This window comes from Magallana gigas, chromosome 2, assembly GCF_963853765.1.
Source record: "Magallana gigas chromosome 2, xbMagGiga1.1, whole genome shotgun sequence".
NCBI classification, from domain to species: Eukaryota; Metazoa; Mollusca; class Bivalvia; order Ostreida; family Ostreidae; genus Magallana; species Magallana gigas.
Window position 1 is genome coordinate 32,823,896 of NC_088854.1, and position 18,999 is coordinate 32,842,894.

At 34.3% G+C, this 18,999-nt stretch overlaps 1 protein-coding gene and 1 long non-coding RNA gene across 5 annotated transcripts in view; one reads left to right on the plus strand and one right to left on the minus strand.

Annotated features, from left to right (window-relative positions):
* Positions 1-4,598, minus strand: part of LOC105327013 (uncharacterized) — a 41,755-nt gene extending 37,157 nt beyond the window's left edge. Inside the window, exons 1-11 of one of the 4 annotated variants that reach the window (XR_010711018.1) lie at positions 4,424-4,598; positions 3,907-3,969; positions 3,715-3,815; positions 3,378-3,408; positions 3,184-3,237; positions 2,884-3,034; positions 2,580-2,678; positions 2,369-2,467; positions 2,080-2,181; positions 1,107-1,756; positions 220-760 (exon numbers count right to left, since the gene is read on the minus strand). This is a non-coding gene — a long non-coding RNA (uncharacterized lncRNA). Of the gene's footprint in view, positions 1-219; positions 761-1,106; positions 1,757-2,079; positions 2,182-2,364; positions 2,468-2,579; positions 2,679-2,883; positions 3,035-3,183; positions 3,238-3,377; positions 3,409-3,714; positions 3,816-3,906; positions 3,970-4,423 lie in introns of those variants that run through there. The other 3 variants (XR_010711019.1, XR_010711017.1, XR_010711020.1) reach the window with 3 other exon arrangements.
* The window catches only part of LOC136272945 (calcium-responsive transcription factor-like), a 99,311-nt gene that overhangs the window by 26,165 nt on the left and 54,147 nt on the right, over positions 1-18,999 (plus strand). The window lies entirely within an intron of this gene.

Here is an 18,999-nt window from a genome sequence, read left to right on the forward strand (position 1 = left end):
ACATCATTTGTCTTTGTGATATACCCATGGTGTGAAACACGTAATCAAACTTCTCGTGTATTGTTTCCATGTCTTCAAAAATAATGTGTGGGGACATTATGGTCAGTTCCAACACATCATCTGACTTGAAAAGGTCTTGTAGTGTGTTGACCCGCGCATTAATTTTGGCTGGTATCAGTGATAATACTTCTGGATGTGTTGTGACGACTCTCGTGAATTTACGATCAGTTCTGTAAATTGATCTCAAAAACATCAACAAAGCGGACAGTTCTGTTGGATCTTCATCAGTGATCCTGCCGAAAGACAGAAGTATTTCATAAATGCCTGAACCCTCGAAGCCCTGATCTTGCAAAACCTTGAGAATGGGTTCCATGTTTTTGCCTTTCAGGAAATGCGGAGATTCTTTCATGAGATTTGCTATTTGATCTGCTGAAATGTTAGCACTTGACAGACATTGGAGTTTTTTCATAACTTCCTTCAACGATACTGAATAAAATGTTTTGTCTTCTGATCGGATTTTCTCCAAAGCACTATCCACAAACTCAGTAGTCCATTTCCTTTTAGATTCTTCTAGTTGTGTTTCACTGTGACAGCTGCGTTGCAGAATCAACCTCGAAAAATATTGTAAATAATTTCTTGACGATGGATGATCTGCACAAAGCGTAATAGGATGGAATCTATGCCTTAAGAGTGGAGAAATAAAGGCTTGCAACACAAGTTGCCGTCCACAAAAAAGTGACATTGTACACTTGTTGAATTCCTGCAAATATTATGAGACAATTATCAGAATGTGATTTTAAAATAGAGTATAACGACTATGGGAATATTTGTTTTAAACATTACCAGCTGTAAACTATCATTTTTATATTACTAATTAATGCTTTTCTAGAAACATGAACTATATTTAAAAACGAAATGTTCGACATGACTGGAGGCGCGATAAAAAAACAAACATCCATACATATTCACTGTGCAACTCCAAGTCAATCGTAAACTCAATCAACATGGCCACAGTGCTTCAAAATTGACACATAATTCTACACTTTAAATTGTATAGAGTTAGCTAGTGTATGTTTTACAGTTCATAACATTTTTTCTTGCTTTACCTTCAAGCTTTTTACATATCTTTCAGGAAAATGGGAATACCACCAACTTGACCAAGTCAAATTTCAATATCGGATTTTGTCAGTTTAAACTAAATAAAGAATGATTGAACACCGATTCCGGATTCCGTAATATTCGGGTGTAAAAAATGTTAAGCAGGCACATAGCAACGGGGATGATGGACTGGCAACCGTCTATTTTTTTGTTATTTATTTATTTTTACTTTTTTAATGTTTTATTAAAATAATTACAACTTATCATGATTATATAACCCATTCGATTTCCATGAAACCCTCATATAATTTTCCCCATGTTTTCGATCCAATGAAGGAATTTAATATAATTTCATAATTTTCTTTTTAAAGATGAAAGCAGTTGTGTAAATAAACGCCCAGGTGCATGAATATGGGAGATTTTAAAAATATGAGATCTTTCTACATAATTTATCAAACAAATGACAAATACACAACACGAACTATTTTACATATATTCTTTTAATTGTCACTCATAATTGTATTCATATAACTTAATTAACTTCATGGTATTTTAATAAAACAAATTGATAATGAATTAATCATAGGAATCCAAAGAACTTTTTGACTCTGTATCGAAGGCTAGGAGATGTTTGCTCTGGTTTTGTGTTTCGTACCACCTGAAATAATAATGGATAAACCTTGTCAAACTATGTACACATATGGAGCAACATACGGTATCATTTTTTGGTTGTTAAAAATAAAATTTATAACAGTTTTTTTATTTGATATTTAATTAAATGCAAGTTATTTTCTATACTTGTCTTACCCATGCGTGTAGATTTTTGTGTCTGTGTAAGCGATTATCAGAAAAGGCTCGAATTGCTTTGTCGATAATTATATATATATATATTTGATATCATCAAAATAAGATATAATTTTATTTTACACCGACACCATTCTATATTGTTGTGAAAGTTTATCTGCCACTACATGTACTTACATTTAAGTACTCTACTAGACTACTGCGCGTAGACTTGGGATCAGGGGCGCGGAATGTCTTTGTGCTTTTCCTGATCACCCGTCTGGATCCATTGTCTCCTATCTGTAGAAAAAACCCCCCATAAAATCCATCAAAGTACATGTACATGTATATCAGATAATCTTTGAAAGTATCATTGGTAATTACAAAATACCGTTAATCAGGTCATACAATATCCTGCCTTTGTTGATTATAGAATTAACTAAATCGTGGACTACCTTAATTTTTACGTATATATATTTATACTTACCCATGAGTCTTCTATTGCTGCACTGCGTGTAGAATTTGGATCAGGCGCACGGAAAGTCTTGGTGCTTTTCCTGACCCTGTGTCTTCCATCGCGTTCGTTCTTAAAAATAATAATTTCAATACACTGTTAATTAGTACGTTTGTTAATGAAAACAACTGCAGTTTGATTAAAAATAAAATCAAATTTCAAGTGAAGGGACTTATAATCTTACCTCTAAGACTTCTATTGCTGTACTGCGTGCACAATTTGGGACAGGTGCGCGGAATGTCTTGGTACTTTTTCTGACCCCAAGTCTTCCATCGGTTTCACCCTTTATAAAAAAAAAGAGACAATCAAACCATATATATGTTACATATTTATGAGTCATTTCTAAAAGTACATGTACCAATAATAGTTTCCAAATAACAGTCATAGTCAGGACTTGAAGGATCCTTTGTTCGTTGATTAAAGAATGATTAAAGTTAATTGACTGACTGTAAATCAGCTTCACATGTACATGTATAATCTTAGTATACCTTAAATTTCTCCACTTTAAACAGAATAAAATGGAGTAAAATGGCCGTCGTCGTCCTCGCATACATGTACGTCTTTCTCTTTGTGTTCTATGGCATCCAACCAGTTTTCTTCATGCAAATCAATTTCTTTTCTAGTGTTATTATCAGATTCCTGTCAGAAAGGGAAAAAAAACTATAAAATGTCAGTAAAACTTAATACCATGATGACATTGTCGTAAGGTTGCTAAATATTTACACGTTTTTTTTTCTTTGAAAATACATTGTACTAAATATTAGTAAAGAAAACAAAACTGTTCTTACTCCAATATTTCTTCCATGTCTCTTCAGAAACCCCAAAATTCGCCCCTGACTCTTCTATCAAATTAAAAAGAAAGATGCCAGCTAAGTCAGGATGTTTTAAGTTGACTTGGCAGTATAACGATATCTTCATCCTTCATTTCATTAAGAGAGAGAGAGAGAGAGAGAGAGACAGAGAGAGAGAGATGAATCCTTACCAATCCGTCGAGTGGAACTCCAGATTCTCTCCTTAAAAATAAAAAGTAAAAATGGGCCCAGTGTTAACCAATGTTTCGACTTTCTATTGAAAGGCCAAGCAATGCACCAATTACAGGGAAAGAAACAAAAACCACAATTTTTTAAATTTCAAATCTTGATTGGAAAATTTAACTTCTGAAGCCTTCAGAAATTGATTTTCCAATCAAGATTTAAATTTAGATCAAGCAGTCTGATTTAAAAAATATCCTTGCATATATATGTAAAATATGATTCATGTATTTCACCATCTATTTAAAAACAATTTTCTAGAAATATATACTTAAGATAAAACCTTACCCAGAACAAGATGGCGTGTTGTTGTTCATGTCTTTGGGGGTCATCTTTGTGAAAGACTCCTGAGTCATTCTATCCAGGTTTAAAGCATGCGCATATGCTCTCTAGGTAAAACAAAACAAACAATATACATCTTTGGTCATTTAGATGTGAAAATATCGTCCACAATAAGCTTAATTTACAATGCATACTTACATCTACTCGGCTGTTAAATTTCTGCAATTCAGTCCGAGCAAAATTGAGTACAAAGAATGATTCCTGCAGAGAGAAAAAAGTCGTATGATTCTCAGAAATGATATCTTAAATTGATGAAAACGCAATCACCTTAAACAAACAAAGTAATATATAGAGACAAATTCTCATGAAAAAGCTATTATGAATGAAAACCAATAATTGTATAATGTAAGGAGGAACTGTACACATCATAGTTATATCTCAAACACACGTGATTTCAAAACTGCGTTTCCAAAATAATCATAAATTTAAAAAAATAATAGATTTTACTATTTCATTCAAGAATTTAACACGAATTTAAAGATATGATGAATTAAGTTAAGACATACAAAATCAAGATTTTCGTAAAATAAATATGTCTACAATATTATATAGTAGCCCTAACTGTCACTGAAAATAATTAATGATATTCTGATGCATTGCACACAGGCTACAACTGGAAAATTGGGCAAATTAATACGAGTTAAGGTATACTAACAATCTCTTTGGTTGTTGCTTTGCAATACTCTATTAGTCTCTCCATAATACTTCGCTGTATGCTGCCACTCACTCTTTGTTGTAGTGATAATTGTGACGTCACTGTATTTGTTACGTTTAAGACGTGGTTTGATTATGCTTTACGTCATTAAAAATCGCAGTTGTCGTTCGTTACGCTCATACAAGAATACAACAGCTTATCAATCTTCCTTACATTGTGTCTGACAACGAAAAGAACAGACAATTATATGGTTCATGTGCGGATCCAAATGCTTTTTTCCTTTTACTTTGGGAGGGGGGTCAAAAAGATAATTTAGTTTTGTAGTGTAAACGCATTGTATTATTGTATGTGTATTGTTATGCATGACCTCTGACCCTGGTCCACCCCAGCCTTACCTGGTCCAACCTACTGGAGCTCCAGTTCTGATCCTGCCGTATACCGCACCACACCTGTTACCCTGTTTTTCCTTATATATTTTTACCATTGTCTGTTGTCTGCCGCATATTGTCAGGTAAGACACCAGATATTTGAACTATATGTTTTGTAGTTTCTCGGCTACACAACATTGGCGTCGCCGGTAGGATATGTTTTGTAGTTTCTCGGCTACACAACATTGGCGTCGCCGGTAAACTTTTATCGTATTTTTTGTGTATTTTTGGATATTTTTGTCCACACGGCGATACACATATCGCCGGTTGGATTTTCTCGGTCTAATTCGTTTTTGAGCAACATGTTTTTGCATTGGACGTTTATTATAAGCGTCAGGTGCGTTATTCCTGCAATTTGACCAGTAATTTCATGTTTTCATAGTTTTTTTGTCACGGCGTGCTGACAGTTAGCACGTGCGGCGTCGTGATATTTTCATATCGGAACTCAATATTGTCATTATTTTTTCTATTGTGTATTGTTGTTTGCTTGCGTTTTCGTAAGCGTACTTAGAGCGAAATTTAGTATAATTCGTCTTGTATTTTTGTCACTCGTGTTTCTGTAGACACGTGGGTGACCGTTTCTCATGCATGATAAGCGTGAATTGTAAACACGTGTTCAAGAGTATAAAATTTTCGTAGTTTTTCAATTATTTTTCGTATTTATGTAGTATATTGTCACACTAAAGCGTTTATCTAACTTTGAAAGTCATATTTGTAGTTATTATTACCTAGAGAATGTTTTTCATTTTTTTGACATTTTGTTTACTGTTTCGGTCGTCTTGTCTGTCGCCATTTTTAGCGCCAAATCGACTGTGACGTTTTAAAGTGAAAGTAACTTTCACTTTCGATTTCACTTTTCTGAAAACGTGTTTGTTTACATTAGACTAGTTAGTAGTTTATAAAATATATTTTCAAGCTTTAGTTATTAGTTTTAAGTAAGATTATTGTATTGTTTACATAAACATTTAGTTTATTCATTAGGAGAAGTAATATTTTGAAATATTTTCTTGAACTTTTTTTGCTGCTGTTGCAGTATATCAGTTGTGGGCAGCATTATTTGATAAGTTCACAATATCATAAGGTCTTTTCATATCTGTTGACAATTAAATTGTATTAAATTAGTTGAACATATCATAAGTTCAAGTAGTTTGGGCTGTTATATTTGTTAATTTTTCAGATTTTTTAAAATTACACTTTAGGGGGAAAATTGTTTAAAAAAAAGAGAGAGAATTTTTGTTTTTTTTTTCTAAATTTTTCAAATTGTTTTTTCACTGAACTAGGTTATTATTGTTCAGTCTCTGTTTTAAAACAAATTTTTGAGTTAGAGATATTTCATTTATTTGTCAAAATTAGTTTAGGCTTTGAAAATACTAAAGTTAGAACTGATTACTTAATGTGATCACCAGCATGCAGTCAACCATGCAGTCAATAATGGACAAATCATTGACTTACCATCAATATGATCAACAAGATGTATTCTAATCCAATCAACGTTGGATATATTAGTGAGGGGGTGAGTGCACAGAGTGCATTTCAGCAACCATTAGTAGGTCCAGTGTCTACAGGCCAATTTTCCCTGCAGACAGGTACAGTGCTACATGGTCATAATGCCCCTCCAGGATTCAACCAACATTACAGTGGAATCCCTGCACCATATGGAACACCATATTCAGCTCAATACCCTCCACAAAGTGCTATTCTAAATCCATGGGGGGTAATGTCAGGTGTTTCAATGGGACCAGAAAATAACACAAATATGTTAGTTGGAAGTTCTTCCATGACACAGGGAGGTTATTTACCGTCAAATGTCAATGGAATGATGCCAACTGGATATACCGTTTCAAGGGCCACTGGAACAAGTTACACTGGTACATTTTCCCAGGCACAGGGTGGTTCGACTGGTTCCATACCGCCAAGTGTTCAGGGGTTAATGATGCCATACCAAACAACATCAAGTCTAAGTGGATTTCCTTCCCAGGCACCAAGCAATTTCCAGTCATCGGTTTCTCAGGCATCAGTACTACCAACCACCAGTGTACCCATACCACAAAGCGACAATATACCATTCAATGGTCAGGGTACAATTGTCAACATAGTACCATCTACCACCAATATACCTATACAACAGGGTAGTTATGTACCATTTAATGGTCTGGAAACCAATGTCAATATTGTACCATCTACCAACAGCGTACCTGTACCACAGGGCAGCTATGTACAGTTAATTGGTCATAGTACAAATCTCAACATGGTTCCAACTGCATATACCAACAGTACTCCTATACCACAGGGCGGTTACTTACCGATTAGTGGTCAGGGTACAAACGTCAATATTGTACCACCTACAAACAATGCATCCATACCACAGGGTGGTTACGTACCAATAAGTGGTCAAGATACAAGTGTCAATAATGTACCATTTACCAACGGCGTACCAATACCACAGGGCATCTATATACCGATGAGTAGTCATAGTACGAATCTCAACATGGTACCAGGTACATATACCAACAGTACTCCTATACCACAGGGCGGTTACTTACCGATTAGTGGTCAGGGTACAAACGTCAATAATGTACCACCTACAAACAATGCATCCATACCACAGGGTGGTTACGTACCAATTAGTGATCATGGTACAAATGTCAACATTGTACCACTTACCAACATTGCACCTGTACCACATGGCGGTGTCATACCATTCAGTGGTCAAGGTACAAACTCAAACCTGGTAACAGCCACTACACCACAAGCGGGTTACATTCCATGTACTGGACAAGGTGTTGATCTCAAGGTTATGTCACAAACATTATACCAACCAGTTCAATCAACACAGAACTCAAATACTTCCAACCAGTATGTGCCATGCACACCAAATCAGGCTATGCTAAACAGCACTAAACAACAGGTACTGACAAGCAATCATATTCAACCACCACCAGGTTTCCAACAACTGCAGCCACAACAAGTTTCACAAACACCCAGTCAGTTTCTTCAATGCACACAACAGCAGACTGTACAATACAATCAACAGGTTAACATGCAACCATTGGGAATACAACCTACACAGCAGGTTAACTCTCAACCAATAACAACACAAGATCAGCTCACAAAACAGATACATGCTCCAACATTGCCATCTCGGAATCAGCAGACACGAAAGATTTACACTCAAACACTGCAGACCCAAATCAACATGAAACAGCCGCAACAACACAACTCTCAGACACAACTTGATCAGATTATCTCTCCACCACAGCATTACACAATGCAGCAAAGCAGGTCAAATGTATACCATGTTGGTCAAGTACATCAACAAACTCAAATGCGAGATGTACCATGTCAAATACTGCAAAATGTACCATGCCAAAATACAAGTATGGCACCAGCTCTGATGCAGGATCTGACCCCAGGCCTAACAGATCAAGTCAGTCCGACTCTGTTACATGGCAGTAACATACCTCCCCCTGGAGCAGGTTTGACAGTTACGGGTAGCATTCAGTACCAAGTCAATCTGGCAAAGTTGCAAGGTGGTTATGAACCACTAATGGCTTCAGCCGGTACTGAATCTATTACTGGAAATGTGGAGAAGATTTCCAAGATGCAGATGCCTTGCTACAATTCTGAGTCGGTCCAGACAGTGGGCGCTTTAAAACCGCTAACTGTTGAGGTATCTGACCAGGGTTCTTCAGTGTCTGGCAATATCATTTTAACAGCTAAAGCAAGTGTTTGTTCTGACCATGCACGGAACACACAACCCCATGGATCTAAGCAAACACTCATGTTATTGCAGCAGTGCCAACAACCACATTTGCAAGGTGTACTTGCGCCACTCCTAGCACTTCAGTTGCCTCCTGAACAATACATGGCACAACCTCAACACCAGCCAATCATGTCGCTCTCACCACACCAACAGTTTGTAGAATGTTCACAAGAGCAGCAGATGACACTGACCACTATCGAGCACCAACCTGCAACAATGCTTCCAAAGCAACACTTGTCAACCCTGCAATCATCCCCAGATCACGCTAACACAAAAAGTGGTAACATACACAGTGATTGTGGTGAAGATGATAGGCAAGATGTTTGGAATAAACATGAAATGTCAGATCTTGCTGGGGCACTGACTGATGGAAGAGAGCAGCCAGAGGTGTTTGATACACCTGAAGAAGATGCTTTGCTGCGGACAGTCAAGAGACTCTATGTTGAGGTCTATCAACGGCTGTCCACCCTGAAGAATCATGTCGACTCTTTGGTCACAGACATGCAGACCATCACAAAGGGAATGCAAGCAATTGACCTAGAGCAGAATCATCTGAAATATGACTGCTAGTAAGAAATAACTGTAAACTTGTTAATAACTTAGTATGATTCATTAAGCAGAATGTTACATGTATCAAGACATTTGCAGCTGCTGATAAATTTATGTTATTGACAAACCAGTATGGACAACAATTAAATCCTATACAGTTGTAAGAGTAACTTAAATATGTAGATCTGACAATCATTATGTTTTAGTAAACATTGTTTCCAAGCCAATTTTCCTATTAGAAACTTGTAATTACATGTATTAGTTATGTAATATTTGCTAGTAGTTTTCATAGTTTAGTATAAACAAATATCGGTACAATGTGCATTTGTTTCAATATGTAAGATATATGCATTATGTTCTGAACAAGTCAGTAGAATGTTATATGCTTGTCATCTGCTCTACTGAAGTTCAATATACTTAAATTATCATATTATTAGTATGTTATTCATGGACCTTGTATTTCAGTGGATGAAGAAGTTGAGTTCCAAAACCAGGGTCACGTCAAATTAATAGTTTATTATTACCAATAACAGTATACTTAGTCAATATGTGTCATGTAACATTTTATAGTTAACATATTCCCCGTCCATGTTTTCATATATTTGGTTTTTCATATTTTGATACAGTGTGTAGTTGAAAGAAGCATTAATCCTTTTCATGTAAAACTAGTTTCAATTGTTTTGTTATTTATTATACAAGAAATAATTTGTTAGTCAAGAAAGGGTGATTGGATTTGTCATAATTAGATTTACTTAGTAATCCATGTTGTGCTTTGAACAATTGGTGTTTGATAGCTCTCCGTTACTGTTAAGTTAGTTAATCTACCGGTATATATAGGAAACATCAGCTAATGCTTCAACATCCTCAAAGGCTTGTATAGACATACATACCAACAATTCTGGATTCTGACATAATGCAACAGACGACCATTTCCAAGTTACAGAATGGTCAGCTAGATCAACAGGACTTTTCCGAAGTTCATGACGGAGCAGAATGTTCTGTGGATCATGAGACGGCGGACTAAGAATGTTGCATCTTAAACTCAGCTGTAGATTTTTCCATATGGATCAGAGCCTTTTTCCACACAGGCCCTCATTAGTTCTTGTTTATCTTGGTATATACCTACCTTCACTTCACCAGAATAAAGCTGCATTTGGACAAGAATTTGTTGGTATATAATTGTACATACTGTATAAGTGTTTGTTAGTGGACTCTGATCACTCCATTACATAGAGGCCTTACCTTGCTCAGCATTGTCTGTACCCTAAATGTGAAAGGAGGGGAGGATCACCTTCAGCACCAGTACATCCTCAAGATATTTAGAAATATACGTCAGGATCACCTTCAGCACCAGCACATCCTCAAGATATTTAGAAATATACGTCCCGTTTACTTAATTGACGAGACTGCATGCGATGAGCCAACTCCAGTACTCAAAATTCATATCTTTAATAATATGTGCCTTAGGACGCTGATGTCCACAGTGCCATCACATTATAATGTTCCTGCTAAATTTAGGGCTAGATATTGTCTGCCCAATTCAAGTAGGATTTGTACTTAATCTCGTTGTATTTTCATATGGTAGTTTTCTTTAATACCTCCTCCAAAACTCGTTTAGAGAAATGTTAGCATATTTTTCACTATATTGTATTGTCAACCTTTTTAAAAAAGAGATTACCTACTGTAGTATATATATACATTCATCTTTTTATTATAAAACGGGGAGGAGTGTAGTGTAAACGCATTGTATTATTGTATGTGTATTGTTATGCATGACCTCTGACCCTGGTCCACCCCAGCCTTACCTGGTCCAACCTACTGGAGCTCCAGTTCTGATCCTGCCGTATACCGCACCACACCTGTTACCCTGTTTTTCCTTATATATTTTTACCATTGTCTGTTGTCTGCCGCATATTGTCAGGTAAGACACCAGATATTTGAACTATATGTTTTGTAGTTTCTCGGCTACACAACAGTTTGCTTGACCCATGGGAGGAAATTAATGACTAAAAGGCGTATCTCTGGTGATTTTATTATACTTGTCTTACCGATAAACTTCAAGACTGATAAATTACTTGCATTTCCCAAGGTTCAGAGATTTTGTGGTATATGTATATCCCATTATAGTGTATCGGTCTTTTTAGATAACATTATCAACAGATGTTATATGTATAGTTAATTAACATGCTCTTTTACCCGGGCTCTTTCAAGACTCTGCTATGATGTCATTTTATCAGCAAACATTGAAAGGAAAACGCTTATCATGTAGATTAATAAATGGACTATTATTTTTTTTAAAAATCTATTGTTTATATAATTTTAAAGTGCTACAGAGGTACCTCTGTATAAACTCTCTCTCTCTCTCTCTCTCTCTCTCTCTCTCTCTCTCTCTCTCATGGGTTACATTCTATTTCATTCGAATCAATCCTTTTTGTCAAATTGCACAAATCGTCGGAAATTAATGTAACTCTTTTCATGTTTCCGATCCAATCAAGGAATATAGTGTTCATCAATATCTTTTTTTAAGATGAAAGCAGCGATGTCAATAAACACCCAGATGACTATGGGCAATTTTTAAATATAATGTAATATTACATAATTACATAATATCCTAGACCTTCTATATAACTTATCAAACAAATGATAAACACACAACATAAATGCATGCTTTTAATTTTTAAATGTCACACATAGGTGTATTTAAATCCGTAACATAAGCTGGTCAAAAGTAATAAAACCAATCCATTCATTGGAATCCAAAGAACTTTTTGATTCTGCCTCTAAAGCTGGGAGATGTTTTCTCTGTTTTTTTTCTTTGGGACCTGAAATGATATAGGTAATAAAAGTATGTCAAAGTATGTACACACAAAGTAACATTTACAAAATTTACTATAGCTTTTTTTCGATATTTGATTAAATGCAAGTTATTGTCTATATATACGTGGTCACGATTTTGGCTAAATTTTATTTTTGATTTTGCATGGTTTATAATGCTTTAGTAATGCCTATCTAATGATCTACCAAAATTTGAGTGTTGGTCACAAAATTTAAAGCAAGATACAAACTCGCAATTCTTTGGTAGGTAAACAAGGCTCGTGATTTGTTTATGTTTACATTGGGACAAAAACTGGTAAAAGTTTTTTTTCAAGCTGATTTTTTCTATCTGCTGATTTGTTTTGATCCCTAACAAACAAGTTCCTGTCGTGTTTGTCACATTTATTTTAGGTCTAAACACGGAATATTCAAAATGTAAATAAAAACATCACTCAAGCTTTGCTGACATAACAGAGAATTGTGACCTCTGTATCTCGTTTATAACTCGACGACTGACCCACCCTTAAATTTTGGTTGCTTATTATCTCCTCACGCATCTTGTGCGAGGGGGAAATAGTATCTCTCTCTCTCTCTCTCTCTCTCTCTCTCTCTCTCTCTCTCTCTCTCTCTCTCTCTCTCTCTCTCTCTCTCTCTGTGGATTTTCAGCCGTTTAGCAAAATTCAAAGAAAATCCTCTCATGAATGTTAATCAAACTTTGTACACTTCGTTGGACTGGTAAAAGGACAAACCCTATTGATTTTTAAGTCAACTGCTTAAATATTTTTTAAATTATCGGAAAAAAAACCCGAAATTAAAACAGCAATTTTATGTACGACTTGACAATAGACATTTCCAGTAATTATATACATTTACATCTACCGAGTATGATTCCCTCTAATTCTTACGGAAACTTATAGTTAGTTCATAGCTCTAGCTTTATAGAACAATTGTAGAAACTGACAGGACTGAAATCTACTCGCCTCGTTTATTTGTCGGTCGAAACCTGCAGTGACCTAAGAAAAATCATGGACTGCACAAATTAATGATGATTATGATGATGATGTCAGACTCCAATTACCGTAGGAGATTATTTGACTGGTTTTTTAAGCTAACGCACTAATGTACATTAACAGTAATTTACTTAAATTTGGTTAATTTTACTTACTTTTTACAATAAATTTATTAATGTGTTACTAAAAGAAAGATGTAAATATATACAATAAAATGTTTTTCTTGATGATTCATGCGGGTTATAAAGGTAAAGATCACTGCAAAAAAAAAATTACTTAACTCGCGTTTTGTATTTTTTCTGCAATGTCGCCACCTTCATAAAAAACCTTTCATATGTGAATAAAACTTAATACCATAGTCACATTGTCGCAAGGTTGCTAAATATTTACACACGGTATTTCGTTAAATTACATGGTTCTAAATACATGTAAATGTAAAAAAAGGTTTTTACCCTTATTTTTTTCCAGGTTTCTCAGATACTTCCAATTCGTCCCTGACTCTTCTAATAAATTGAAAAGAAAGATACCAACTAAGTCAGAATGTTTTAAGTTGACTTAATAGTATTACGATATCTTCATTTTATTTTGAGAGAGAGAGAGAGAGAGAGAGAGAGAGAGAGAGAGATACGAATCCTTACCAATCCGTCTACTGGATTTCTAGACTCTCTCCTTAATAATAATAAAAGGTAAAAAAAAGTCCAGTGTTATCAATTGTATCAATTCTATTGAAAGGACCAGCATTGCACCAATTACAGGGAAAGAAACAATAACGACAATTTTTTTGAAATTCAAATCTTGATTTTAAAATCAATTCCTGAAGCAATCTTATTTAAAACATATCCTTGCAGATACTTGTGGAATATAATTCATGTATTTCACCAATTTTTGAAAAACACATATCTAGATATACATGCATAAGATAAATCCTTACCCAGAACAAGATGGCCTGTTGTTGTTCATGTCTTTGGGGATCATCTTTGTGAAAGACTCCTGGGTCATTCTATCCAAGTTTAAAGCACGCGCATAGGCTCTCTGTGTAAAAAGAATTAAAATACCTCCTTAGTCATAATTTAGATGCGAAAATATCATCTACAATGAGCGCACCATGTATACATGTACTTACGTCCACTCTGCTGTTAAATTTCTGCACTTCAGTCCTAGCAAAAGTTAGTACTAATAATGTTTCCTGCAGAGAGAAAAAAAGTCGTATGATTCTTCGATTTGATATCTTAATTTACCAAAAAACGCAATTACCTGAAAATAGCAAAGTAATATAGAGATACAACTTCTTATGAAAATCTCAGAAATATCATGTATGAATACCAATAATAGTGTATAAATATCAGGAAAACTAATCATAATATACAATTAAATTATTAATTACGCGAGTAAAATACAGCGTTTACAGTATGATCATTTCAGAATACTACACGCTAGCCCTAACTGTCGCTGAAAATCATATGTAATTAGTTTGGATGTATTTCACACGAAAAGTTTGGGTAAGTTTTACAAAGTATAAAGTTATACGAAATAAAAAATTATACTTACAATCTCGAGCGCTTTGATTGTTGTTTCGCTGCTGCAAAATCGAAAAGATCTTTCCATCCTAAATTTGATATACATGAGTTATTCTTCTCTTTTTTTCGTAGAGTAATAGGGGGAGGTGCAAGCGTTTCTTTTAAGTACTGCAGCGTGGAGGATATTTAAGCCGAGTTTTATTGTTTATTTTTTTAAAAGAACTGCGATTTTAGGTACGACACGGATATTATATGGAACGCCATAGCTGCCTTATGTGCCTATTTCATGTGAAGATGGTGCTTTATTATATTATGCTGTGGTTATTTCATGTGAAGATGGTGCTTTATTATATGAAGGTGGTGCTTTATTATATGAAAATGGTGCTTTATTATATGAAGATGGTGCTTTTTTATATGAAGATGGTGCTTTATAATATGAAGGTGGTGCTTTTTTATATGAAGATGGTGCTTTATTATATGAAGGTGAAGCTTTATTATATGAAGATGGTGCTTTATTATATGAAGATGGTGCTTTTTTTTGTGATGGTGCTTTTTTATGTGAAGGTGCTTTTTTATGTGAAGATGGTGCTTTTTTATATGATGGTGCTTTTTAATGTGAAAGTGGTCACTCGGAACTCCTCTTATTTTTTAATACTGGGTTAACCATTTATGTAATATGTAACTACTATCTCGAAATATTGAAAGTAAAACAAAAAATTGATTCGATCAAAATCCATTTGATACGCTAGTTCCTCTTTTTTCTAGCACAATTAGTATATAAGCTATCGAAAAGATCTAGCTGTGTACGACTTTACCTCAACCGAACTTACATCTATTAAGTGACAACTATATAATGACGGAATATTACAAGAATTAAAGCCTAGTAACGTTATCCTGAAAAGCAGAAAATTGAATTTAATAATTATTTTGTGTTTAAGCGAAGGTCATGCCCTAGCAATCTGATTAAAATAAGATCTTTGATCCGCTCTTAATTGGGAGTTGATTTTAATCAACTCTCCTATGCAGTTACTCAGACAAACCGAAAGTGAAACAGTGTTTGGACCTAATCACAAATCATCGCTGCTGACAAGACTTAATTCTTGAACATAATTGATAAATTCGATGTAATGTATGCTAAAGCATTGTTTTTCAAGGAAACTTATTTATAAATAGCTTGAAAATAGTCAGATTTTAAATGGTACGAACAATTTAGATATTTTTTGTAGTCGTATGTATTCCTACGCCAAGTTCAATATAGTCTCGTTCAACTCGGCGCTCGGCTGTCTCCATAAATCTCCGACAAGCAGAGAGTATCCCTTGCTTGTCGGAGATTTACGGTGTCAGCCGAGCGTTTGGTTGAACGAGACTATAGAGGTCAATATTGCTTGGATTCATACAATTTTATAGAAATATTTCTATTACTGATACATAGTTTGATTGAATTAATTTTATCTTTAAATATTATTTAAGATGATTCATATGGGGGGTTTCTCGACATTCTTGACGAAAAAGTCCAAAAATTCATAATTTAAAAATGTGCGTTATTCAAATACAAATTAGAAAATACATGTACTTGTCATGCAAAATAACATATCATTGATTTTAAAATAAATAAACATCGACAAAATCAACTCTCGTAAGTTCTTCAGTACTTTGATTTTGTTATTGCCATCGCCCAGTCGGTCTTCGTCATTGATGACCGTTCCTCTTTAACCTAAGTGGTGAGTTGGAGGAAGAGCTCACATTCTGAGTGTTTCAAAACAAAATATTATAAAAAAACCAAACAAATAACGGAACGGATTGAGGATCTGATTTTAAACAGACTGAAGCCCTAGGTGATAGGATTTGACTTGAAGATAAAGTAAGGGAAAGTCACAGGGAGAGGTCTACTATACTATAATATAGCTCAAAGAGGCCCCTTTATAAGTGGTAAAGGCAAAAGTAAAATGTCGAGAAATACTGAAAAAATATTGTATTATTCAATTAATCATATTTGTCAATTCAGTTGAGATTAAGTCGTAAAGTTCATCTCGTAACATAAATACTTATTATGCTAAAAAAGAGAAACTAGCAATTGTGTATTAAATGGATTTTAACTGTATCAATTTTGTTCTAGTTTCAAAATTTCGAGATAATAAATGTTTAACTCAGTCTTCAAATATAAAGTTCCGAGTGACCATCTTTACATTAAAAAGCACCATCACATAAAAAAGCACCATCTTCATATAATAAAGCACCATCTTCATATAACAAAGCACCATCATCACATAAAAAAGCACCATCTTCATATAATAAGGCACCACCTTCATATAAAAAAGCACCATCTTCATATAAAAAAAAGCACCATCTTCATATAATAAAGCACCATCTTCATATAATAAAGCACCATCTTCACATGAAATAAACACAGCATAATATAATAAAGCACCATCTACGTATAAAATAGCCACATAAGGCAGCTATGGCGTTCCATAACATTACTTCAGATTAGAATCAGAAGGTACGCCAATCTTATAATCTGTATGCAAGAGTTCAACTATACTTTAACTGCGATATTACTAATCATTCCAATCATTTTCACCTTTTCATCGAATAATATGTATACGGCACAAAAAATTTACAGATGTATGAGTAGTGTATAAATTTGCATTAGCCTTAATTTCTTTTCTTTGTTACGTCTACATATTAAAAATACATGTATGTAAGAGTAAAATCTAGAGGCTAATTAATTCCTGTACCGGTGATCATAAATAGGGGTTAATTGTTTAAATATATGTATAAGAGTAAATATGTCACATGCCCGGCCTGGTACATCATACAGTTGTATGTACAAGTATATGTATACATCATTTGCAATTGCCACATGCAGTAAATACCTCATCCGTAATTGGTCATATTGTTTGTTATAGAATTGATAGTCTAAACATCATGTATACAATTAAATGTTTAAACATACTGGAACGGCGCCTTGATCATGAAAACCGGGAACATTGCGTAGAACTAATACCCTAATAGTTTAAATGCATTTAATAAAAGAAATGATTTCATCTTCTTCCTTGCATTTCATTTAGTTATGAATTAAATGAACGTTTATCTACTCGGTTTAGATTTATTTAATAAGTAAGCCTAACGGTTTCCATTAAGGTATAATATTTTTTTTTTCACTGAAGATCAAGTTCCGTATTTCATTCTAAATATATGCATGTAATTTATAAGTTAGATATGACTGATTGTTACAATTTGAATGGAAGTCAAAATCTTTTCAAGTAAAAAATACACATGGAATACATTGATTCAATATACACTGATATATAGGATATAAAAACCTCTTTAAATATATAAGGTGCCGTGGCGCAGAGAAAGTGAGGTGATGCTGGTAAACGAAGGGTCCCGGGTTCAATTCACGTCTTGGGCATTTTGAATATCTTTTTTTTTCATTTTTTTTTCTAGAACAAAAACCGTTTTTAATACCTTTTCTATCATTATCATATAGTTAATATACTTTATTGGTAAATTACGCACAATATTGAATTAAACGATTTTTTAATTTTTTGGAGTATGTGAAAATTGGAATGAAGAGTGAAATTGAAGTTATAGTTATACTAACCCCCCCCCCCCCCCCCACCCAATCCCCGGATTAGGATTTTGAAGATTTTGGGAAGTTAACCTTTTTTTTTTCTTGCCTGTCAAGATTTTTTGGATGAGTCTGCCCCCCTTTCCCTTTCAACACTTTCAAAACCGATGCCACGTGCCTGGGGTGGGTAAGAGTTGAAATTGACACCCCGAGAAAACCATTGTCAATTGACGCGAAGTGGGTGTTGACAATCATTATGGTTTTCGATGGGTGTCAATATCAACTCTATCCCTCCAACACAGACATTTTTTATCTTATTGTACTGAATATCTCATTTTAAAGAAAAAATACTGCTTTTATACAGGAATGAGATGAATTCTATGGCGAACCGTACGCACATAATTTACGCGCATGTAACAATTCGTTGTGTTACCCCTTGCCAAGTGTGTTGCTAACGCTGAGGGTAATAGAACGGATTATCAACTGCGTCAAAACCAATCAGATTTCAGTATTTAACATGAAAGTATAATAAATAATATCATCATATTAAAAGTGTTGTCACAAACGAAACAAATTCACATCTAATGTAATGAGTAATAAGGTTTATTTTTATGACACTCGTAAGAAATTTTTTTTTTTTTAATTATCATTATAAATTTACATTGTATTTAATTTCAACTATTTCAGATCAAATATAATTTTGAAATAAAAGTTTCATTTTCAGCAATTCCAAGTATTTCGATTAATGGATGATTTATAGATACTATATTTTTAAGATGATTTTTATGATAGATTTATCATTGGTTTATCATTGGTTTAAGAACATCTTAATGTATTACATGTAAGTACGCAATTAGTTTGTTTACATTTTCATGGATTTCTCTCTGTGTTTTTATGCAAAGATCTCGATATATTGATCTA